At 40.5% G+C, this 26,717-nt stretch overlaps 2 pseudogenes; one reads left to right on the top strand and one right to left on the bottom strand.

The window, feature by feature from the left end:
• Positions 1-7,663: 7,663 nt before the first annotated feature.
• Positions 7,664-8,048, bottom strand: LOC138991150 (protein BEX2-like; annotated as a pseudogene).
• A 1,348-nt stretch (positions 8,049-9,396) lies between these two features.
• LOC102283158 (gamma-enolase-like) lies at positions 9,397-14,017 on the top strand (annotated as a pseudogene).
• The last annotated feature ends 12,700 nt before the right edge of the window (positions 14,018-26,717 follow it).

The following is a 26,717-nucleotide window of genomic DNA, read 5'->3' as shown; positions in this document are numbered from 1 at the left end:
CTCGGCTGAGTGACTGAACTGAACTGAACTGAACTGAACTGTGCTGTATGTCAGATCTTAGTTCATAGACCAGGGACTGAACCCTTCCCCTTGCTTTGGAAATGCAAAATGTTAACCACTAGACTTCCAGAGAAGTCCCATGAAATCTTTTTCTTTTTTTGTGGGGGGTGGTAGTAAATAAGTCATCTTATTGGTTCAGGTACAGATATTCAGTTCAGTTCAGTTCAGTTCAGTCACTCAGTCATGTCCGACTCTTTGCAACCCCATGAATTGCAGCACGCCAGGCCTCTCTGTCCATCACGAACTCCTGGAGTTCACCCAAACTCATGTCCATCGAGTTGGTGATGCCATCCAGCCATCTCACCCTCTGTCATCCCCTTCTCCTCCTGCCCCCAGTCCCTCCCAGAATCAGAGTCTTTTCCAGTGAGTTAACTCTTCACATGAGGTGGCCAAAGTATTGGAGTTTCAGCTTTAGCATCAGTCCTTCCAATAAACACCCAGGACTGATCTCCTTTAGAATGGACTGGTTGGATCTCCTTGAAGTCCAAGGGACTCTCAAGAGTCTTCTCCAACACCACAGTTCAAAAGCATCAATTCTTCTGCACTCAGCCTTCTTCACAGTCCAACTCTCCCATCCATACCTAACCACTGGAAAAACCATAGCCTTGACTAGACAGACCTTTGTTGGCAAAGTAATGTCTCTGCTTTTGAATATGCTATCTAGGTTGGTCATAACTTTTCTTCCAAGGAGTAAGTGTCTTTTAATTTCATGGCTGCAATCACCAACTGCAGTGATTTTGGAGCCCCCCAAAATAAAGTATGACACTGTTTCCACTGTTTCCCCGTCTATTTGCCATGTGTGGATCACAATAAACTGCGGAAAATTCTGAAAGAGATGGGAATGCCAGACCACCTGACCTGCCTTTTGAGAAACCTATATCCAGGTCAGGAACCAACAGTTAGAACTGGACATGGAACAACAGACTGGTTCCAAATAGGAATAGAAGTACATCAAGGCTGTATATTGTCACCCTGCTTATTTAACTTACATGCAGAGTACATCATGAGAAATCCTGGGCTGGAAGAAGCACAAGTGTTGGAATCAAGATTGCCGGGAGAAATATCAATAACCTCAGATATGCAGATGACACCACCCTTATGGCAGAAAGTGAAGAGGAACTAAAAAGCCTCTTGATGAAAGTGAAAGTGGAGAGTGAAAAAGTTGGCTTAAAGCTCAACATTCAGAAAACTAGGATCATGGCATCTGGTCCTATCACTTCATGGCAAATAGATGGGGTACAGATATTAATTATAATTATATTCACAAGCAAAAATTCTCATAGTATGAAAATTATGAGAAAATTACTGAGTTTTAATATTTTTATATTCTATGTTAGATTGTGTGTACCACAAAGAGTACATGATCCTGGAGTGTAGGATGGAAATATTAAAACTTTTATAGGTGTTTATCTTTTGGTTTTTAAAAAGTTTTTCTATTTCTTTCATAGATTTTATACATAGTTTATTACTAAAGAAGTCAGTGTATATAATTTAGAAATGAACTTATTGTAAATAGGTTATGACGGATGTATGGGAAGCTATGAAGTCAAAAAATTATTTCCATGGGATGCAATCAGAAATGTACAGGAGGAGTTTCATTTCTGGCAGTGGCTGACTATTCTGGATAGTCTTCCTGCTATCATAGTTTCCTCAAATAGCTTGCTATAGCTAAAATCATGGACGTTTCTTATTGCCCAGTGTTCAAAATAGATATATGCCCTTGCTTAAATTGTGGTCCTGATTCTTATCTTTAAAGAAAGTCCAATCTCCATAATGATACAGGTGAAGCTGAGGTTTGATCTTTATCATGAGTCTTGTCATATTCTGTTAGGAGAAGGTGATGGCACCCCACTCCAGTACTCTTGCCTGGAAAATCCCATGGATGGAGGAGCCTGGTAGGCTCCAGTCCATGGGGTCGCTAACAGTCCGGCCTGACTAAGCGACTTCACTTTCACTTTTCACTTTCATGCATTGGAGAAGGAAATGGCAACCCACTCCAGTGTTCTTGCCTGGAGAATCCCAGGACAGCTGGTGGGCTGCCATCTATGGGGTCGCACAGAGTCGGACACGACTGAAGTGACTTACCAGCAGCAGCAGCAGCAGTCATATTCTGTTGGTTTGTAACAGATGAATCAGGAAATAAGGAAATGTATTGGCTCATCTCCTTCCCTGAAGTGGCTCCTTGTGAGTGAACTACATGATTGCCACAGCAGCTGATTGCAGGATACCAAAGTTTGGATTTCTACACACAATCAGTTTCCAGATGCTCACAGTTAAAAACTATCAACTGTCCCAGAAGCATAATTTTTAGGAACAGGCAATAATAATCATTGAGCAAATATTTTAAAAAAATCTACTTATATATTCTTTTGGTTGTTGCCTTTATTTATTTATTTGGCCAGGTCTTAGTTGCAGCATGTAGGATCTAGTTCCCTGACCCAGGGATTGAATGAACCCTTGTTGCCTGCCTTGGGAGCATGAAGTCTTAACTGCTGCACTTCCAAGGAAGTCCCTACTTATATATATTTTTTAAATTAAAAAGTCTACTTTTCCATGAATAGAAATTTATATTGTAGGTTTTTTCAACTTATGATGAATATTGTTATATTTTGTGAGATAGATGTTGAAGCAAACTTAGTTTTATGAGGCCTCTATCAAAATAATTTTAAAGCATTTTATTTAACTTTGAATGGGCAATGTATCTATATAGTTAAATATTAAAAATATAAAATAACTTACAGTGAAAAAGTTTTCTCTCAGCTCTATATCTCAGCTGTCCTTTTCCTTCACACTGAAATCAACATGATTCATTTTTAAACTATTCATGAGCAAAAATAATAAAAATTAAAATAAATAAACATAAACAAAAATAGTATATATCATTCTACTTTTCTTGAGCAAATATTATCATATTATGTGCATTCTTTTGGACTGTACATCTTTAAAGATATTTTCACTATATATATATATATATATATATATATATATACACACACACACACACACACACACACACACATTAGCATATTAGCACCTCAGTCTTCCTTTTTTTGCTATTCCTCAGACATATTATTTCTCTGTATGTATGCAGTATATTAGATATTCCCTGGAGCTCAGTTGGTAAAGAATCTGCCTGCAGTGCAAGAGACCTGGGTTCGATCCCTGGGTCAGGATGATCCCCTGAAGAAGGAAATGTCAACCCACTCCAATAAACTTGCCTGGAAAATCCCATGAACAGAGGAGCATGGCAGGCTGCAGTCCATGGGGTCACAAGAGTCAGACATGACTTAGTGACTAAACCACCCATGCAGTATATTTAATTCTTTAAATCCGTCCTCTATTGACAGATATTTAGATGTTTCTAGTATTTTTTTCACAGTACATGTATGCTTGTTAGTTTATTTGGTATCACTTTTCAAAGATGGGAAGGTACATTGGGACAGAAGTAAGACTCAGTGGAAGTTTTTGAACATTGCTGATACCACAAGAACAGAGACACTTGACTGTGGTGATATTAAGCTTTTCTGACAATATTTTAACATCACCAGGGGTAAGGGCTTTACATTCATTTTTAAACCAAATCTCTATAAGTCAATGTTTTTCTTGAATTTCACAATCCATGTTGATGCAATGTATGAATTAGAGCAGGGTCCAGTAGTCTATGACTTGGGGTTATTAATTTTTATTAGTTTGAGAAAAGTATTCTTTATTCTAGAGTGGATATTTCTAATGTAAGATAAAAGTCTACCAATTTCTAAAGAGCGTCTTAGTTTGGAATTTTTTTACATTTCCTTGCTGTCTACAGTAAGATTTTAAATCTTTTAAGTTGTAGTTATATATCTGTTTTTGTTAAAGGCATTTATTTTGTTAATCTTTTATTAATTTTTATTGGAGTATGGTTACTTTTCAGTCAAGTATTTTGTTTTAAAAATAACTTTGCCGTGAATCATCTTGTTACCAGAGATACAATATGGGACAATATTTTAAAACTGACTTTGTTGACTCAGCTGTTGTTGTTCAGTCAGTCAGTTGTGTCTGACTCTTTGCAACCCAATGGACTGCAGCACACCAGACTTCCCTGTCCTTTACTATCTCCTGCAGTTTGCTCAAACTCATGTCCAATGAGTTGATGATGCCATACAACCATTTCATCTCTGTTGCCCCCTTCTTCTCCTGCCCTCAATCTTTCCCAGCCTCAGGGTCTTTTCCAATGCATTGGCTCTTAGCATCAGGTGACTCTTCGATGGCTTAGAGGGTATGTGTATTTGTCTTGTGGAGTACTATTAGTTCCTTACCCTCCAGAGAGGTCTCTGTCTCCAGTTCTACAGGAATCCCATTCAGCTCCTGCTTTCTTGAAGTTTTGCCCATAAGAAGACATTACCAAGTTTTTGGCTCTTACCCAGTCTAACAGGTAAAAAATTGTGTTGCAGTGCAGTTTTAATGTGAATTGCTCTCACTATAAACTGTGTCATTTTCATATACTTCAGAATCATTTGTATTCCTTCTTTCAGGATCTATGTCTCTATGAACGTTATCCATTTTTTAATTTGACTTTTTCTTTCCAATTTGAAGGATCTTCTTTCATATATATATATATATATATATATATATATATATATATTCATATATATGGCAGAAGGCAATGGCACCCCACTCCAGTACTCTTGCCTGGAAAATCCCATGGACAGAGGAGCCTGGTAGGCTGCAGTCCATGGGGTCGCTAAGAGTCGGACACGACTGAATGACTTCACTTTCACTTTTCACTTTTCACTTTCATGCATTGGAGAAGGAAATGGCAACCCACTCCAGTACTCTTGCCTGGAGAATCCCAGGGACAGCAGAACTGGTGGGCTGCCGTCTATGGGGTCGCACAGAGTCGGACACAACTGAAGCAACTTAGCAGCAGCAGCAGCAGCATCACACATATATATGAGCTTCCCAGGTGACTCAGTGGTAAAGCATCCACTTGCCAGTGTAGTATATGCAGGAGACACAGGTTCGATCCCTGAGTTGGGAAGATCCCCTGGAGAAGGAAATGATAACCCATGCCAGTAATCTAGCCTGGGAAATCCCATGGACAGAGGAGCCTGGTGGGTCTACAGTTTATGGGGTTGCAAAGAGTTGGATACGACTTAGTGACTAAACAACAACAACATATATAACTGTATATATATAACATATATATATTCATCTATATGTATAAGAAGTGAAAATGTCAGTTATGTATATGTGTGTATATATATATAATATATTTAAAATTAGCCATTTTTCTGTATAAATGGCAAGTGTTTTTTACCTCTTTGTTTTCTGTTCATTTTAATGTTATCTGAAATGCCTTTGCAGCGTTAAACCACCAACTTCCTAAATTTCAACAAAAAGCAAGTAATACAAATAAAGAGAAGAAAATTTGGAAGAGGAAGATAACATTTCATGCAAGATAATTAACAGGAAGTTGAAAAGTAACATCAGATCAGATCAGATCAGTCGCTCAGTCGTGTCCGACTCTTTGCGACCCCATGAATCGCAGCACACCAGGCCTCCCTGTCCATCACCAACTCCCGGAGTTCACCCAGACTCACGTCCATCCAGTCAGTGATGCCATCCAGCCATCTCATCCTCTGTCATCCTCTTCTCCTCTTGCCCCCAATCCCTCCCAGCATCAGAGTCTTTTCCAATGAGTCAACTCTTCACATGAGGTGGCCAAAGTACTGGAGTTTCAGCTTTAGCATCATTCCTTCCAAAGAAATCCCAGGGCTGATCTCCTTCAGAATGGACTGGGTGGATCTCCTTGCAGTCCAAGGGACTCTTAAGAGTCTTCTCCAATACCGCAGTTCAAAAGCATCAATTCTTCAGTGCTCAGCCTTCTTCACAGTCCAACTCTCACATCCATACATGACCACTGGAAAAACCATAGCCTTGACTAGACGAACCTTTGTCAGCAAAGTAATGTCTCTGCTTTAGAATATGCTATCGAGGTTGGTCATAACTTTCCTTCCAAGGAGTAAGCATCTTTTAATTTCATGGCTGCAGTCACCATCTACAGTGATTTTGGAGCCCAGAAAAATAAAGTCTGACACTGTTTCCACTGTTTCCCCATCAATTTACCATGAAGTGATGGGACCGGATGCCATGATCTTCGTTTTCTGAACGTTGAGCTTTAAGCCAACTTTTTCACTCTCCTCTTTCACTTTCATCAAGAGGCTTTTGAGTTCCTCTTCACTTTCTGCCATAAGGGTGATGTCATCTGCATATCTGAGTAACATAGGGAACTAATAAAGTTCCTTATTTTACAGATGAGGATGTCAAGTTAAACATTATATATACACAGTCATCCAGGATGGAGTGGTAGACTATACAGCATGCGTAGTTGGTTGCCAACCCAAGGCCATTCACTCTTCCTTGGTGGCTGAACCTAATTTTTGGGGTTTTTACCTCTGATTCATTAACCCAGACCTAATCCTGATTGGTCTCAGCCTTAAGAAGAGGCATTGAATTCTTCCTGGCAATTAGCCAATGAAATGAGAGGGAAAGTCTGTTGAGAGGGTTTGTGTAAAGTTTTTCTGGCTCATGAAAGCAGCCGCACAGGACTGATGCCCTCCTTTTTTTCAGCTGGGCTTTGCTAATTGAGATTTGCTGCCTAGAACTGAGGCAGCCACCTTGTCACCATGAAGGGCATTACCCTAAGGCCAGTGGCATGCTAAGGATACAGGGCAGAAAGGGAAGTCACTGGGGCTTTGGATGATGCTGTTGAGTTGCTGAATTAACCAATTAACCAAAATTAACCAATTTTGGAAACTGTCTGCCTTGGATTTCTAGTTATATGATGCATTCATTCTTATATGTCTGTTTATTTTTTATTTTTGCAAGTAATTCTTTTATTCTGTTTCCACTCTTTACTTGATGCCCCGCAATGGAAGAAGTGAGGACAACTCAGCTGCTTCTGTGAGCTTAAGATTGTCAGTGTCCTCTTCTCCTGTGCCCTTAATTAGTCTCTGCTTTTCTATCCTATCCCCTCCTCCAAGCTCATGACTTCATTTATCTTCTCAAGCATGGAAAAACTCAACATGCAAATGTATACCTGTGTCACTTACCAATGGCTTTTTGGGTTAAGAGTTGGTTATTTCCTTCATTTGTTTCTAGTTTTTCGGTATGTGCCCAACTCATCTTTAAAATTTTAATTAAATCTTTTTATTGAAGTACAGTTGATTTATAATATTATGTTAGTTTCAGGTGTACAGTGCCATGATTCAGAGATATATATATATATATATCTCTCATTTTCCCTTAGAGGTTATTGCAAAATACTGAATATAGTTCCCTGTGTTATACAATAGCTCCTTGTTGGTCTTATTTATTTACTTTATTAAACTGCTTTATTGACTTCACAATATATAATGAAGATATCTCCTTGCAATAGGTAAAGCTGTCCTGCTGACAGAAACTTACAGGTTGGGTCAACAACACAACAGTCAATTAGAAGTTGGTAATAGGAGACCTACAAGAAACAAGTAACTACAAAGTCTTACAACAAAAGCACATCACAGATATCTGTATTTAGGGAGCAGATGTGTCTCCCTATTAACTTCAGGGAAAATATCAGGATTTAAGGCATGTGGCAAAACTCATTAAGATGGTCATGGTGAGGTGGGGGTGGGGTGGGATCAGTGCTAACTGCCCACAAACTATGACTCAACTGCTTTTCCTTCAGCCATCTCACCTTCTCCCCAATCCTTTCCAAATTCTTTCTCATTCTTGCCTGTGGCTCTCTCTCCAAGCCTCTGAGTCATGCACCATCTGTACTATAGGATGCGCTGCCTAACAGGGAACACCTATGATTTCCTCCAGGTATGCAATAGCCACCAGCTTACAAAGGGATGGATAAGGGCTCTTTATTAGCATCTTGCTCTTTCACTCTTTATTTCATTCTCCTGGTTGGCATTTTCCACAGTCAGTTTTTTTTTTACTGCTTGTTTCTTTTTGGACGCCATTGCTCCTGGGTTCATCCTTGCTGTTTTCTGCACCTCCTAAACCCACAGACCTGCAGAGGGTCAGGGTGGAGGCGGTTGGCCCATTTCTGGCCCCTTATTTACTTTTTTAAGCTAGTTTTATTGAAGTTTTCTATCACTTGCAACTGAAAGCTTTTCAATATTGATACAGCCCAGTACTTAAACCTTCCCACTCCAAGCTAAGTGAAGTTTTGAATACATTGTGTTCTTTACAGATAGACATCAGGTATGAAAATCTTATCATTTTCATGGAGAAAGATACTGGAAAACTTTTTTGTCCTGGATTAAAAGTGTAAAAATATGTGTTTAAGAAGGTTAAAAAACTAAATAAAAAGTTAAAATGAAATGCAAAATTCTTTACCCTTATCACATTTCAAGCAGGCTAAGTCACCTGTCCTTTGTTGTAATGATTTTTCAAAATGCGTGGAAAAGTTTTGCTTCTTTGTGACATTGAAATCAAAGATGATTCTGATATTTGCATTTAGTGCTGACACAGTAAAAGAACACACCTGTCCATTTTTGCTTTGCATTATCCTCTTTCTGTCAGTTGTGAATGTGATATAAAATAAGACCCTTCTGTGTAGCACTGGAGAACCTCCAAATCCATCCTCAGTTTACCTCTCTGACCCCATTTCTGACAGATTCTCTTGATTTATCCTCTGTGCCAGCAAGTCTGAATCAATATCCTTCTTACACATGACCTCTCCATGTCCCTGATGCTCTGTTCACCTCCCAGTGCTACTTCCTTCTTTTTGCAGGTCATGGCTTACCTTGTGTTTGAAGTCCAAATTCTGCCTCTCCTGTCTCCAATTCCATCTTCCTGGTGATATTTTCCATGATACCTCCTTTCTCTGTTCTCAACCCTGCTGGAAGTAATACTCCTTATTCTGAACTCTTGGAACATTTTATCTTTGCCTCTTTAACAAATTGATGCCTTTTATTTATCTCCATCTTTTAAAATGCATTTTTCTTCCAGTTGCTTTCTCCTGCTTTTTAAATATTTCTAAATTTGTAAGTATGCCTTTTAAAATGGCAATACCTAAATGGTCTTCATTTTCCTATCATCTAAAGTTTTTAAGGGAATATTCATATCTGCTTCATTGTTATAGCTCTCCAGTAGTGCTAGCATTGACACTGAGCCTTGCCCATAGTATTTGTAGAATAAATACATTGGATATTTTGTCATATTTTTCCTAAACACTTTTACAGCTTGCTTGTTTGTACTTGTGTCAACTCAACTAGCCACTAGTAAATCTCCAGAATGATCTTTCAGAGTTGAAAAGCAAGGAGTCAATCACATGCCATAATTCGTTAAAAAGGAAAGGGTTTAATGGGTGTCAGGTAATGTTGGTCAGAGTAACAAGCTATTCTTGCTAGCCATGTTAGAATTCAATAATTAAAAGTTGGACCTTTTTTTCCTGAATCACTTTCTACCTCTGTACCATTTGCTCCTAGGACATCATAGCAGAACAATAAGACCCTAAGAAATTTATCTATTAAATCAATTATCTTTGTGGGAGGGGTAAGCTATAATTACTTGCCTTACAGTAAACTAATAATAATGTACTTTAAAAATTTACTTATTTCCTGTGGAACCTGAAACAAAATGATACAAATGAGCTTATTTAAAAACAGAAATAGACTCACAGACATAGAAAACAAAGTTACCGTTAACAAAGAGGGAAGGTGGGGAGAATAAATTAGGAGCTTGATAACGGATACCCACACTGCTATGAATAAAATAGATAAACAGTAAAGACCTACTGTATAGCACAGGGGACTGTATTTAATATCTTGTAATAACCTATAATGGAAAAGAATCTGAAAAAGAATATGTATTATATATACACGAAAGTGAAAGTGAAAGTCACTCAGTCATGTCTGACTCTTTGTGACCCCATTGACTAAGCAGTCCATGGAACTCTTCAGGCCGGAATACTGGAGTGGGGAGCATTTCCCTTTTCCAGGGGAATCTTCCCAACCCAGGGTTCAGACCCAGGTCTCCCACATTGCAGGCAGATTCTTTACCAGCTGAGTCACAAGTATAACTGAATCACTTTGCTGTATATCTGAAACATTGTAAATCAATTATACTTCAATTAAAAAATAAAATGTACATATTTCTATAAAATATAATTGCTGCTGTGTGTGCTTAGTAGTGTCCGACTCTTGCAAACCCATAGACTGTCAGTCCCATAGACTGCCTATGGGATTCTCCAGGCAAGAATACTGGAGTGGGTTGCCATTTCCTTCTCTAGGGGATCATCCTGACCCAGGAATTGAACCCAGGTCTCCTGCATTGCAGGCAGACTCTTTACTGACTGAGCTACGAGGGAAGCCCATAAAATATAATTAATGTATATTATATTCTTCGCAAAGAGTCAGACATGACTGAGCGACTGATCTCTGATCTGATATTATAGATTAAAAATCCAATTTGCTGGTATGTGTTGTATGACTATTGTTTACATTTTACACATGAGTGTATGCATTGATCCTTCACTTTATAAGGTAGATATTGTTATCTTAATTTAATAGACAAGGAAGCTGAAAGTCAGTATAGAGAAACTTCTCAAGTTAGGTCAAACATTTAGAGAGTGGCAGGGCTTGGAATGAAATCCAAGTCTTACTCACTCCTCAGTCTGGGATTTTTCCACTGGCTAAGATGCCTTGTTTGATAGTTTTCATATAACTTAGTACATACACGGGTTAAAACTTAAGGTCCACACAAGAAATGAAGAGGGGAGGAGATAAATTTTATTGAGTCTTCCTTTACTATATCATTGTCTTATCTCAAATATTGTAAAGTTGAAAGTAGCAATCTCTGTAGAATTTAACTGGAGTTACAGAGCTACTCCTCATATCCTCAGTTTCACTTTCTGTGGTTCCAGTTAACCCTTGTCAATCACAGTTGGAAAATACTAAATGAAAAATTCCCAAAGTAAACAATTTGTAAGTTTTAAATGGTACCCATTTTTTCTAGCGTGATGAAAGCTTGTGCCAGCCCACTCCATCCCACCTGCTCCATCCCTTTGTTCAGTGCTTCCCATCAGTCAGTCACTGAGAGGCTGTCTGGGTTATCAGGTCAACTGTTGCAGTTTCTCAGTGCTGATGTTCAAATAACCCTTCCTTTATTGATAATAATGGCCCCCAAGCACAAGAGTAGTGATGCTGGTATCAGATATGCCAAAGGGGAGCTGTAAAGTGATTTCTTCAAGTGAAAAGGCAAAAGTTTCTGAGCTAATAAGGAAAGAAAAAAAATCATATGCTGAGATTGCTGAAATCTATGGTAGAACAATTCTCCATGAAATTGTGGAAAGGAGGGAAAAGAAATTTGTGCTAGTTTTGCTGTTGTGCTTTAAACTGCAGAAGTTATGGCACAGGCATGTGTGATAAGTGCTTAGTGAAGATGGAAACGACATTAAATTTGGACAGGATATTTGGAGGGAGAAGTGGGATTCACATAACTTTTTGGCTCCCAAGTGGCTCAGTGGTAAAGTACCTGCCTGCTAATGCAGGAGACGCAGGGGACACAGGCTGGATCCCTATGTTGGGAAGATCCCCTGAAGAAGGGATGGCTACCCATTCCATTATTCTTGCCTGGAGAATTCCATGGACAGAGAGCCTGGTGGGCTACAGTCCATGGGGTTGCAAAGAGTCAGACCTGACTGAGTGACGGAGCACATTCACATAACTTTATTACAGTATATAATTATTTTGTTTTATTATTAGTTAGTATTGTTAATTTCTTTCTGTGCCTAAACAGTAAATTTAACAAAGGGATGTATATATAGAAAAAGCAGTATTTTTACAGTTTGGTACTATCTGTGGTTTCAGGCATCCACTGGTGCTTTTGGAACACATCCCCTGGGAATAATACTATATTAGCAAACTTTTATTACATAAACATGCCAGTTAGAGCAGTTAATGTGTGCACAGTTGAAATGATTACATTTTGGTAAACTTTTGTTAAAAGAACTAACCATATTTTTTTCTTTCAGTTGTCTGAACAATTTGGGTAAGTATTTAACTCTTCCTTTAATAATTTACGTATTACTATCGACTGACAAGTCTTTAAATTCATATCAACGGAAGTATTTCCCAAGAATTTGCAAGTAGGTGGGGTTAAACAGAATTGCTACATAATGGAATTTAAGGATATTCTTTGGAGTTTGTTAAAAGGAAGCTGTTTCATAAGTCAGGAAACCTCTTTACATGTATAATACTCTATCCAAAAAATTATGTTTTTGAAACAAATATTGGCCTTTTTGTGAGAGAGGCAGCTTTAAAATTACAGGTTACTAGTAAATTCAGCTGCAGTAAATTCTTAATATATGTAATTCTGACATATTTAAATGATAGCAGACAAGTACGGTAGCAAAAAAGAGCCCTGGGTACCCATTAATATAGTTGAAGTACTTCTTGTAACACTCCCAGATCCCATTTCCCTTCTTCATTTTTAAGAAGTTACCTCCATCATGAATCTTGTATTTACCATTCTCTCAATTTATCATTATCTTACATTTTCACACCTTATTCCATTTATATACATGTACATACTCTTCCCCACCCCTCAAGAGACTCCTAGGTAATCATTAAAGTGTTACATTTTCAAAGCTTGTGTAGATACTACCAGATTTTACATTTCTGAGATTTATCTGTTTTGATACATATTACCTTATACATGATCTAGAGATCATTCATTTTAGCATTATGTAATATGATATTGAATGAATATTGAATATACCTAGTAAAGAATCCATTTTCCTTGACACGTATGAGGTTGTTTCTAATTTTCACAATGACAAATAATGCTACTGTGGTTCTCCTTCCTTATGTTTCTTGTTCATAAGTAGAGGAGTTTCTCTAGTTCCAAGAATGGGACTGATGGTTTGAAATGCATCTTCAACTTTCCCTAAACAATAGCAGGTGTCTGGAGATGCATCCTGCCTCTTGCCCCTGTGTGTGTGCTGTGTGTGTGTATTTTGTGTGCTTCCTGCATAGCTTATTTCTTTGGGTTCCTATTTGTGCATGTGGGGCTCCAACTGGGCAGATGAGGAGGCCACTGCTTGTGCATCTGCCTCCGTGTGTGTGTGGGAGGGGTGGGTATTAAGGAGCAGTATGTGGAGAAGGTTGGATGTGGCTACAGAAGTGCAGAGCTAGAAGGCTGAAGGACCCTCTGGTCACTGTAGTGTCCTCTGTCTTCCTCCTCATTCCACGTTCCCCTCTCAGGTCTTTTCCAGGCAGCAGTACCCAATGGAGCCTCCACTGTTATCTCTGAGGCCTGGGATCTAAGGGAGAGGGACAAACTGCAAAGCAATGGTGTTCTGAAGGCAATGGACCACGTCAACAATGTTGACGTGGTCCATTGCCATCATCTGAACCCTCATCAGCTTGCGTCCCTCTGTGATGGAACTCAAGAAGCTGGACAACCTGATGTTGAACTTGGATGAGACTGAGGACAAGTCCAAGTTTGTGGGCAAAGCCATGTTGGATGTGCCCTTGGCCATGTGTAAAGCAGGGGCAGCTGAACAGGAATTGCCCCTTCACCACCACATTGCTCAGCTGGCCAAGAACTCAGATCTCTTCCTGCCTGTGCCTTCAACATGATCAGTGGTGGCTCTCATGCTGGGAACAAGCCGACCACACAGGAGTTTAGATCCTCCCCATGGGTGCTGAGAGCTTTCAGGATGTCATGCGACTCAAGGTGGAGGTCTATCACACATTCATCTAGGAATAGTATGGCAAAGATGCCACTAATGTGGGAGATGAACATGGCTCTGCCCCCTGAATTCTGGAGATCAGAAGCTTCCAAGCAAAGCCTTGGAGCTGGTAAATGCAGCCATTGACAAGGCTGGCTATACCGAAAAGATTGTCATCAGCATGAATATTGCCACCTCAGAGTTTTATCATGGTAGCAGATATGACTTTGAGACTTTAAGTCTTACTGATACATCACTGGGGACCAGGACTTTGTTAGGGCCTATCTTGTTGTCTCTCTTGAGGCTGAAGTTTAGGCAGATCAATTTGATCACCAAAGCCATCCAAGTGTGCAAGCCCAGGAGAATGGCTGAGGGTCACGATGAGTCACCATTTGGGAGAGACTGAAGACAAGTTCATTGCCAACATGATGGGGGAACTGTTCACAGGCCAGATCAATACTGGTGCCTGGTGCATCTTGCTAAGTACAATCTGCTCATGAATGAGAATCACAGAAGAGCTGGGGCCTGAAGCTCGGTTTCCAGGACATAATGTCTGCAATCCCAGCATACTGTGATCCTTCTACCTGGACGGAGACTTGGAACCCCTGGCTCTTCCTCCTGGAACTTCTTCCTTTCAATCCTGCTTGCAATTTCATTCCAGACACCCATGCTGCCCTGTTGCACTGCTCATGGGCTGCTTCAGCCCCTACTGCCTCCACTCTCCGCTCTCTGGGCTCCAGGTTGCTTGGAATGCAGGACCTGCGCAGTGCTGAATGAAGGCAGGTGCTGACTGTGTGCATCAGCCTGGCCTAAGATTATGTATGTGTTTGGTGGTGGTGGTTTAGTCACTAAGTCGTATCCAACTCTTGCGACCCCGTGGACTCCCAAGCTCCTCTGTCCATGGGATTCTCCAGGCAAGAATACTGGAGTGGGTTGCCAATTCTTTTTCCAAATAAACGTATGTTTTTATTTATTTTTTATTCATCCTGTTAGTTAATAAATCACTTCCCCATAACTCCAGGGGACCGTGTGTCTGTGTTTCTTGTGACTATAGGTTACTAGATGGCTTGAGGTGGGGATCTTGCTGAAATGGGAAGAGTAACAAAAAGGGCCTCGATGGTGGTTCCTGTGTGTGTTGAAAGCCTTCACTGCAACCTGGGTCAGTCCAGAGGTGGAGATATGTGCCTGGGGGCTCTACATTTGTCCCACTCTTCCCAATCCTAGCTTTCCTGTTCTTCCTATCCATCTATCTATCTATCATCTATCTATTATCTATATTAGGAGGGAAGTCCTGGTGGCTTACGGTAAAGAATCTGCCTGTAATTTAGGAAACACAGATTTGATCCCTGGGTTGAGAAAATCCCCTGGAGGAGGGCATGACAACCCTCTCCAGTATTCTTGCCTGGAAAATCCCATGTACAGAGGAGGCTGGCGGGCTACAGTCTATAGGGGTCACAAAGAATTGGACACAACCGAGTGACTCAAAAACAGAACTATTTTAGGAGGAGATCTCCTCCCTTAAGTGGGAACGGGGTTGCCTGGAACAAAGGCCACATTTCCCTGCTGCATTTGCAGCTCAGGGTGGATATTTCATTAAACTCCAGCAAAATATATGTAAGTGAATGTGTTCTGTGAGACTTTGAGGAGTGTCTTTCAATGAGGAGGTCATGCCCCCCTTCCCCTTTTTCTCCTTCCTGTTGGCTGTGATAAGATCATGGTGATTGAAGCATTGGGCAATACTTTAAAATCCTGTTTAAATGCACTTTAAGCATTCTTTGAATCTTGGTATTATGAAATGGAGTTTGGGGCCAGTTTGGCAAAAACAAAACAAAACAAAACAAAACACTGTAATTTCTCCTCTGATTTCTTTTTAAAATTATAGCTGCTTTCTTTTGACCAAAACCGGAAACTTTAACATTAAGATAACCCTTCTCATTCATTTTTTTAAAATTTTATTTTATTTTTAAACTTTACATAATTGTATTAGTTTTGCCAAATATCGAAATGAATCCGCCACAGGTATACATGTGTTCCCCATCCTGAACCCTCCTCCCTCCTCCCTCCCCATACCATCCCTCTGGGTCGTCCCAGTGCACCAGCCCCAAGCATCCAGTATCGTGCATCGAACCTGGACTGGCAACTCGTTTCTTACATGATATTTTATATGTTTCAAGCTACTGAATTTGATGTACTATTATTTACTTCCTATTTTGAATCTATGCTCATAGGAGAAACAGATATAAATTTTCTTTGTTGTACTCTTACTATCCAGTTGTGCCCTCTAGGTTATATTGGCATTCCAAAATGAGTCAGGGAGCTTCCTTACTTTTTCTCATCACTGAGGCAATTTCTGTAAGATTTATACTGTTAGTTACTTGAAGTTTTAGTAAAACTGCTGAGGTAATTTCCTGTAATTGTCTAAGCCTATCTTTTGGTGGGGGAAACTTTTGCTCTCTAATTTGATTTCTTTAGTGGTTATTATTTTATCTCAGCTTTCCTACTTTCTACCCTCTCCACCTGTCACGTTAGTGTTTCTCTGACTCATTGAGTCTGTCCTGACTTTCCTGATTTTCCTGGCCTCATTAGCCCATACCTTTGATCTCTATGTGGAATTTCAAAATGCATTTCACTTGATTTTTTTGTTGCTGCCTCTCAGCTTGGGAGGAAATAGGACAAAACAGGACACTTTCCTTCCCCTTTCCACCTGGTATCTTTTGTTGTTGTTCGGTCGCTTAGTTGTGTCTGACTCTTTGTGACCCCGGGGACTGTAGCACGCCAGGCCTCCCAGTCCCTCGCCATCTCCTAGAGTTCATCCAAGTTCATGTCCATTGAACTGGTGATGCCATCCAACCATCTCATCCTTTGCTGCCCTCTTCTCCTTTTGCCTTCAATCTGTCCTAGCGTCAGGGTCTTTTCCAATGAGTCGGCTGTTTGAATCAGGTGGCCAAAGTATTGGAGCTTCAGCTTCAGCATCAGTCATTCCAGTGAGTATTCGGGGTTGATTTCCCTTAGAATTGACTGGTTTGATCTCCTTGCTGGTATCTTTAGTCTCTCCAAAATTGGCGTTCCACAGTGGCAGATATAGGTAGTTTTCTTTACTGCAGACTAGACCAGTTATTTTGGACTTTGCTCTGGGTCCTAGGTACTTTAAAACATGTGTGTTTGTGTGTGTGTGTATGTGTGTGTGTGAGGGGGTGTCCTGGTGACGTTTCCTTTTTCTTCTAACTTGACCTCCCTGCCCTCAGTGTCTCCACTTCTATGCCCCAAACATCCCTGTCCTTTTCCACTTATCTAAAAATACCCCTTATCAAAGGAAAATATCTGGCAATTTGGAGCATCTCTCTCTTATCTTCTTTTATTTAGTGAATCTTGTTGTATTGAGTATGGGAAAGGAGAATTTTCAGTTCAATGGATGGGAGATGTTGTTTCTCCAATTTAACTTTTCCTTTCGATGGTCCCTCATCATGAGTCATGAATCATGGACTTTTTTTTTTTTTGGTCTTTATAGTAGAATTTTACTGAGGGAGGCAGAAGGATAATGTGGAAAGAATTCTAACCTTGGTTTTATCCTTTCCTGTTTTTCTTTCTTTTTTATTTATTTTTTTTGAGTATAGTTGATTTACAAAGTTGTGTTAATTTCTGCTGTACAGCAAAGTGAATCAATTATATGCAAATACACACACACACACACACACACACACACACACTGTTTAAGATTCTTTTCCCATACACGTCATTACAGACTATACAGAAGAGTTCTATGTGCTATACGGTAGGTCCTTCTTGTGTGTCTGTGTTTAGTCTCTTAGTCATGTCCGACTCTTTGCGTCCCATTGGACTGCCAGGCTACTCTGTCCATAGAATATTTCAGGCAGGAATACTGGGGTTGGTTGCCATTTCCTTCTCCAGGGGATCTTTGCAAACCAGGGATCAAACTCATGTCTCTTTAATCTTCTGTTATTTGTAGGTGGATTATTTACCACTGTACCACCTGGAAAGTCCAGGTCCTTATTAGTTATATATTTTATATATAGTAGTTTTAAAGTACCGAGGACCCAATTGAAAGTCCAAAATAACTGGTCTAGCCTGCAGTAAAGAAAACTACCCCAATTTCCCAATTTATTCCTCCCCCATTCCCTCCCTGGTAATCACATCTGTTTGCTATATCTGTGATTCTGTTTCTATTTTGTAAGTTCATTTGTAATATTTTTTTTTTAGATTCCACACATAAGTAATATTATATGATATTTTTCTTTCCCTGTCTGACTTATTTACTCAGCATAATAATCCCTAGGTTTATCCATGTTGCTGCAAGTGACATTGTTTGGTTCTTTCTATTGACTGCATAATATTCTATTGTGTATACATACCACATCTTTTTTTTTTTTCTAATCTATTCCTCTGCCAATGGATTTAAGTTCCTTCTATGACTTGGCTGTTGTAAATTGTGTTCAGTGAACATAGGGATGGAGCCAAAGCAAAAATAATACCCAGCTGTGGATGTGACTGGTGATAGAAGCAAGGTCCGATGCTGTAAAGAGCAATATTGCATAGGAACCTGGAATGTCAAGTCCATGAATCAAGGCAAACTGGAAGAGGTCAAACAAGAGATGGCAAGAGTGAATGTCGACATTCTAGGAATCAGTGAACTCAAATGGACTGGAATGGGTGAATTTAACTCAGATGACCATTATATCTACTACTGCGGCAGGAATCCCTCAGAAGAAATGGAGTAGCCATCATGGTCAACAAAAGAGTCTGTAATGCAGTACTCGGATGCAATCTCAAAAATGACAGAATGATCTCTGTTCGTTTCCAAGGCAAACCATTCAATATCACAGTAATCCAAGTCTATGCCCCGACCAGTAATGCTGAAGAAGCTGAAGTTGAATGGTTCTATGAAGACCTAAAAGACCTTTTAGAACTAATACCCAAAAAAGATGTCCTTTTCATTATAGGGGACTGGAATGCAAACGTAGGAAGTCAAGAAACACCTGAGGTAACAGGCAAATTTGGCCTTGGAATACGGAATGAAGCAGGGCAAAGACTAATAGAGTTTTGCCAAGAAAATGCACTGATCATAACAAACATCCTCTTCCAACAACACAAAAGAAGACTCTACACATGGACATCACCAGATGGTCAACACCAAAATCAGATTGATTATGTTCTTTGCAGCCAAAGATGGAGAGCTCTATACAGTCAACAAAAACAAGACTGGGAGCTGACTATGGCTCAGATCATGAACTCCTTATTACCAAATTCAGACTGAAATTGAAGAAAGTAGGGAAAACCACAAGACTATTCAGGTATGGCCTAAATCAAATCCCTTATGATTATACAGTGGAAGTGAGAAATAGATTTAAGGGCCTAGATCTGATAGATAGAGTGCCTGATGAACTGTGGAATGAGGTTCGTGACATTGTACAGGAGACAGGGATCGAGACCATCCCCATGGAAAAGAAATGCAAAAAAGCAAAATGGCTGTCTGGGGAGGCCTTACAAATAGCTGTGAAAAGAAGAGAAGTGAAAAGCAAAGGAGAAAAGGAAAGATATAAGCATCCAAATGCAGAGTTCCAAAGAATAGCAAGAAGAGATAAGAAAGCCTTCCTCAGCGATCAATGCAAAGAAATAGAGGAAAACAACAGAATGGGAAAGATTAGAGATCTCTTCAAGAAAATTAGAGATACCAAGGGAATATGTCATGCAAAGATGGGCTCAATAAAAGATAGAAATGGTATGGACCTAAGAGAAGCAGAAGATATTAAGAAGAGGTGGCAAGAATACACAGAAGAACTGTACAAAAAAGATCTTCACAACTCAGATAATCACAATGATGTGATCACTGACCTAGAGCCAGACATCCTGGAATATGAAGTCAAGTGGGCCTTAGAAAGCATCACTACAAACAAAGCTAGTGGAAGTGATGGAATTCCAGTTGAGCTATTTCAAATCCTGAAAGATGATGCTGTGAAAGTGCTGCACTCAGTATGCCAGCAAATTTGGAAAACTCAGCAGTGGCCACAGGACTGGAAAAGGTCAGTTTTTTTTCCAATCCCAAAGAAAGGCAATGCCAAAGAATGCTCAAACTACCGCACAATTGTACTCATCTCACACGCTAATAAAGTAATGCTCAAAATTCTCCAAGCCAGGCTTCAGCAATACGTGAACCGTGAACTTCCTGATGTTCAAGCTGGTTTTAGAAAAGGTAGAGGAATTAGATATCAAGTTGCCAACATCCCCTGAATCATGGAAAAAGCAAGAGAGTTCCAGAAAAACATCTATTTCTGCTTTATTGACTATGCCAAAGCCTTTGACTGTGTGGATCACAATAAACTGTGGAAAATTCTGAGAGGGATGGGAATCCCAGACCAGCTGACCTGCCTCTTGAGAAATCTGTATGGAGGTCAGGAAGCAACACTTAGAACTGGACATGGAACAACAGACTGGTTCCAAATAGGAAAAGGAGTACATCAAGGCTGTATATTGTCACCCTGCTTATTTAACTTATATGCAGAGTACATCATGAGAAACGCTGGACTGAAGCACAAGCTGGAATCAAGATTGCCGGGAGAAATATCAATAACCTCAGATATGCAGATGACACCACCCTCAAGGCAGAAAGTGAAGAGGAGCTCAAAAGCCTCTTGAGGAAATTGAAGGTGGAGAGTGAAAAAGTTGGCTTAAAGCTCAATATTCAGAAAATGAAGATCATGGCATCTGGTCCCATCACTTCATGGGAAATAGATGGGGAAACAGTGGAAACAGTGTCAGACTTTATTTTTGGGGGCTCCAAAATCACTGCAGATGGTGACTGCAGCCATGAAATTAAAAGACGCTTACTCCTTGGAAGGAAAGTTATGACCATCCTAGATAGCATATTCAAAAGCAGAAACCTTACCTTGCCAACAAGGTCTGTCTAGTCAAGGCTATGGTTTTTCCTGTGGTCATGTATGGATGTGAGAGTTGGACTGTGAAGAAGGCTGAGCACTGAAGAATTGATGCTTTTGAACTGTGGTGTTGGAGAAGACTCTTGAGAGTCCCTTGGACTGCAAGGAGATCCACCCAGTCCATTCTGAAGGAGATCAGCCCTGGGATTTCTTTGAAAGGAATGATGCTAAAGCTGAAACTCCAGTCCTTTGGCCACCTCATGCGAAGAGTTGACTAATTGCAAAGGACTCTGATGCTGGGAGGGATTGGGGGCAGGAGGAGAAGGGGACGACAGAGGATGAGATGGCTGGATGGCATCACTGACTCGATGGACGTGAGTCTGAGTGAACTCCAGGAGTTGGTGATGGACAGGGAGGCCTGGCGTGCTGCAATTCATGGGGTCGCAGAGTCAGACACGACTGAGCGACTGAACTGAAGTGACTGAACAGAATATTGGGGTGCATGCATCTTTTGAATTTTGGTTTTCTCTTGATATATGTCTAAGAGTGGGATTTCTGGATCATGTGGTAGCTCTATTTTTAGTTTTTTAAAGAAATTTCCTTGTTTTTCTCCGTAATAGTTGTGGATCATGGATTATTAAACTGTATGCTTAATACAGGAAGCTTGTCCTGCAAAATTAAACTGTAATGTTGATGAAGGGGATATATGTTTCTCATTTTTTAATGATTTAATCAATATTAAGATCTTAATCTTGCATCAGAAAACATGAGGGTCATTTGGTTTTTATGATGCAACTTAGGAACATTTGTTGCCTCAATTGTTGAGGAGTCAATTTGCTTCACGAAAGAGCTTTACGAACTTCCAGTGACTATTCCTCCCATCTTGGAAAGTGTGATCTTATTAAATTATTTGGAGCCAGCAGTCCATGTATGATGGGGAGACTTAAATAGGAGAGAAAGATGGAGGAATTAACAATTTCTTCCACCCTAAAGTTTTGAGTATCACCTCTGTTCTCCAAATTTCCAGGAAGAATAAGGAATAATGATAATAATAATAATGTGATAAGATAAATATGTATTCAGTTCTCCAGGCCTTGTGCCAAGAACTTTACAAGCATTACTGTATTTAATCCTTACAACAACCTTTAAATTACAATTATTATCTCCATTTTATAAATGAGAAAAGCAGTTTCAGTAAGTAAGTGACTTATTTAAGACCACACAGCTGTACATGGTGGGACCAAATTTATTGCATGCATGCATGCTCAGTCGCTTCAACTGTAGCCCTCCAGGCTTCTCTGTCCAGGCAAGAATACTGGAGTGGGTTGCTTGCCCTTCTCCAGGGGATATTCCTGATCCAGGGATCAAACCTGTGTCTTCTGCATTTCCTGCATTGCAGGCAAATTCTTTACCACCGAGCCACTGCGGAAGCCCACCAAATTGAGTCCTAGGTCTAATTCCAGAAACCACATTCTTGGCCCCCAAGGGAGCTTCCTCCCTACACAAGGAATAGCATGCCATTCTTTGTGGGAGGGAAATTCCTCCATTAACGTGAAAATCTACTAGTTTGCTGATGGGGAAAACCACCTGAACCAAGCAGCTCCAATCTATCACCTCTGAGACACTGTCTCCTGGAGTGACCATGCCACCTCGTACTGCTCTGGGTTGGGGGAGCTCTGTCTTCTCTGGAAAGTTCCACCACTGAGATAGGCTGATGCGAAAAGACTCAGTTACTGTAATGAGTACTAGGGGAGAACGTGAGAAAAGCAAACCAAGAAAACATGCAGGGCATAGATACCATCCAGCTGGCAGCTTTGTGATCCTGAAGCTCATTTTCTCTCTGGGCTTGTGGGTCTGGCCCAATTCCACATGCTGCAAGGTGCTCTCAAAGGACTGGGGCATATTTGGCCCATGTTATCAGGGAAACAGTTTCGGGCTTCAGCTGGCAGCAAGATGGGAGCTGGGGCCCTGATTCCCTTGCTAGCCCGAGGCCAGTCCTTCCTTACTTGTTTTCACTGCTTGGTGTAAGAGAGTTTGCTGCCTACCAGGTGCCTCCCACCAAGTTGATTTTCCAGTCTTAGTAGCCTCCTCTTTGGCCAAGAGTTGGCAAGTCTCTGGTGATCAGCATGACAATGTGCTGTCCCTGCATGTCCAGGCATTTGCTCTGAGACTGAAGGCCAGTGGAGAAACAACATCTCCCAAACTCAATAGCACAAGCGGAAATGGCAGGGATGGATTGCTCCACCACCCTGCTCTGCTATTCATCATCCAAGGCGAGGAGGTTGTAGGAGGAAGCTCATGGCAGCTTCTTTGTTTGACAAGTGAAATTGATCTGTAGAAGGCTGAAGGCAACACTCAGCCACTTGCCATGACCCAAGCAGACCCCAGTGCCCCCAGTACCCCTGAGTGGGCCCTGCTGGCTCACACCTCCTGACCCCCTGTGCCACTCATTTGCACGGGGCCCACACTTGCGAAGTGTGGAGAAGAAATGGAGCTAGAGAGAAAGGAAGTAATGGGACTGGAGTTTCTAGCAGTCTGTGTGCCATTCCAAGAAAAAATCTGCCTCCTCTAAGTCATCAGTGACCTTCCCTATTCCTGTTGCTGATGTCTCTCCCTACCCTGAACCTACCCTCAGAGAGAAAAAATTCACGTGCAAAGTGAAACCTGTTTCTCAGGGCAATTGTTCCAATAAATATCTACTAACATATTTATTTTTGGTTCAGAGTTGGCCTTTAGAAACTCTCATAGTGGTGATTTTTATTTAAGGAGAGGATGTTGCTAAATTTGTGTAATGCTAACATTTCTCTCAGGAAGGCTCTCAAGACTTTGGAATTACATTTCCTTCCACCCAGTTTCTTTACTGCTTTTAGGCTGCCAACACTGTCTATGGTCAAAAGTCCCATTTTGTAGAGACTGAGGCTCAGAAAGAATAAAGTGCTTTACACAGTGGTGTCTGCTGCTTATTATCAAATGTGGCCTTTTATCTTTGTTTCTTTTTCTTCAATATACTTTTTTTTTTTGACTTATGTATTTAGCCATGTATTAGTAGACTTGAAGAAGTAGAGACAGTTCAGAAACTCATCGGAAAGTATACTTAGGAGGTAGCAGCAAGGATGTGAGATCAGGAAGGTTGTTTGGAGAGAATCATATTTCCCAGATCATGACTGGTAGTTTTTTCTTTTTCTTACATCTCAAGAGAGTCTTAAGTAGTTCCAGGTTTTTCTCACATTTGATTTTTGGTTGTGATAATGGCCCAGGTGGCTGAGTATCAGAAAGAACTTGTTTCAGTCACTTGTCTATACTTGTTCAAGGAAGATGAAAGATGTCTAGAGTGGGTTTGGTCCCAGCGTACGTTCTAGAACCAACACACAGCCTGGAGCAGTCATGTCTGCAAAGCTAAAGACCTGTGTATAAAGAAGCAATGCTGGTGTTTTGGTCCCCTGATTTTTGGGGTGCTTTATTATCTGCATCGTTACAACAGTAGCTGACAAATCCTTTTTCTCTCCCCCTCCCTCTTTCTCTTGTGAAACAATGTAATTCATCCACCTCTTGCTCTGCCTGCATTCCTCTGGCTCACTTGGGACACCATAAAGTGTCTAACATCTCTGTTTATCTTTAGGACCCTTGTCTTGAAGCTGGGAAACAACACAAGGTCTTTGAGGATGTAAAATATTATGAGCTTGAGGACATAGGAAACTGAATGTTGTCTGTGTAATCTCAGTTGTCAAGCTATAAAGCTAAAATGTTTGCCCTGCGCTCTCAGAATCATTCCTTCCACTGTTGTTTCATGTTCTTTGGAAAATCAGAAAGAATCACTGGTACTTCTCAAAACAATGATATAATAAATAGGCAGCTTACTGAGGTGTTTGATGTAATGCTGCCTTTATTCCCCTCCAGAGGGCTAAACACTCCAGACATGGCAAGATCCATTTAACCACATCTTGCTGAAAAGAATCTTAGATACATACCTGTTTTTGTCTTTGAGTAGTCATTGAAATATGTGGCATTATAGTTTTCAGAGTTTCTCTACCAGTAAGGATGTAAAGTATGTGTCAATGGTCATCTGGCCTTGTTCATACATCACTACTAGAAAGCTGAGCACAGAAGAATTGATGTATTTGAGCTGTGGTGTTGGAGAAGTCTCTTGAGAGTCCCTTGGACTGCAAGGAGATCCAACCAGTCCATCCTAAAGATCAGTCCTGGGTGTTCATTGGAGGGACTGATGTTGAAGCTGAAACTCCAATATGTTGGGCACCTGATGTGAAGAGCTGACTCATTTGAAAAGACCCTGATGCTGGGAAAGATTGAGGGCAGGAGGAGAAGGGGACGACAGAGGATGAGATGGTTGGATGGCATCACTGACTCAATGGACATGGGTTTGGGTGGACTCCGTGAGTTGGTGATGGACAGGGAGGCCTGGCATGCTGCAATTCATGGGGTCACAAAGAGTTGGACACGACTGAGTGACTGAAATGAGCTGAATTGATGGATTACCTACACGGCCTAGAAACATTGCAGTGGAAAAATATAGCAATTTGAATAATTTTCATGATACATTTGGCGACAAAATTATAAGAAGCCATTCTAAGTAGGTTTTTTTTTAAAACAATTTTGTAAAGATTTTTTTTATGTGGGCCATTTTTTAAAAAGTGTTTATTGACTTTGTTACAATATTGCTTCTGTTGTTTATGCTCTGGTTTTTTGGTTGCAAATCACATGGGACTTGGGATTTACCCTGATCGGGGATTGAACTCATGCCTCCTGCATTGGAAAGTGAAGTCTGAACCATTGGACTGCCAGGGAAGTCCCTCCAAGTAAGTCCTTGCTTAACTATATAAGATTATGAAGAGAAGAAACCATGAAAAAAGTAGAGCTTAAACATGGCATTACTGAGGACTTCCCTGATGGTCTAGTGGGTAAGACTCCATGTTCTCAAGGCAGAGGACCCAGGTTTGAGAGCTAGAGCCCTCATGCATTCAATTAAGAGTTGACCTGCTGCAACTAAGAAGCCCACTTGGTGCGAAAAAGATCCTGTCAGCTGTAGCTACAACCCATAGCAGCCAAAATAAAGAAATAAAATAAATATTAGAAAATATTATTACTCCCTGTGAAAGTGAAAGTGAAGTCACTCAATTGTGTCTGACTCTTTGCAACCCCACAGATGGTAGCCTACCAGTCTCCTCCATCCATGGGATTTTCCATGCAATAATACTAGAGTGGGTTGCCATTTACTCCCTGTAGGTCCCACCAATTCAAAAGTGATGCTTTCTTTCATCTGCTCTGTATTCCCTCTGCTTTGAACATCTCATACTCTTCTTTCAGTTCACATTTCACTAGTTCTTCACTAGCTCAGTCCCACAACTTCTCATCCTGTCTCATTTTTTTTTTCTTAAAACATGAAGGATGCTTATTCCAGGGTGCTCTTGGTTTTATCTACACACACATATATATATATTCTCAGTCAATAGAGATTAAAAGTATAATCACAATCATACACTTCCTTGCCACACACACACACACACACACACACAGATATGTAAAAAAGGATGCTTGCAGGCTGTCACATGCCACTACAGAGTTTGTGTACAGTAACTGTACCCGGCCGTAGATCCTCACGTCCAAAATGAGAATTACTTGTCAATACCACACTCTCTCGCAACTGTGTTAGTGGAGTTCTCTTAATTATTTTATATCTGTAGGGCTTGTCTCCTTGACAGTGCAAGCTCTTTGAGGGAAATATCCATGAAAAGGACATTTTCACAGCTACCAGAATTAGGCACATGATAATAGAAGCAAAATGAGCATGTCTTGATCTGTTTACTTTCCCCCAAGCCCCCACTTTCCACCTGCCCCACCATTCTATTCAGGCTCCAACTCTTGCATCTCCCTCTTGAAGCTTGTTTTGAGGGGAGTTGGGAAGACCCACCCTATCCTTTTTCTCCAAAGAGTGATGAGTAAGATTCTATTTTTTAATCATCAAAAAATGTCATCAATTCATACAAGTCGAGTGTGTGTATGCATGCATACTTAGTTTTAGGATATAAAAGTTCAGAAAGACA

The sequence above is a fragment of the Bos mutus genome, chromosome 1 (genome assembly GCF_027580195.1).
Source record: "Bos mutus isolate GX-2022 chromosome 1, NWIPB_WYAK_1.1, whole genome shotgun sequence".
Lineage (NCBI taxonomy): Eukaryota > Metazoa > Chordata > Mammalia > Artiodactyla > Bovidae > Bos > Bos mutus.
Note: the sequence above shows the minus strand (reverse complement) of the source record. Positions and strands in the feature narration are given on the sequence as shown.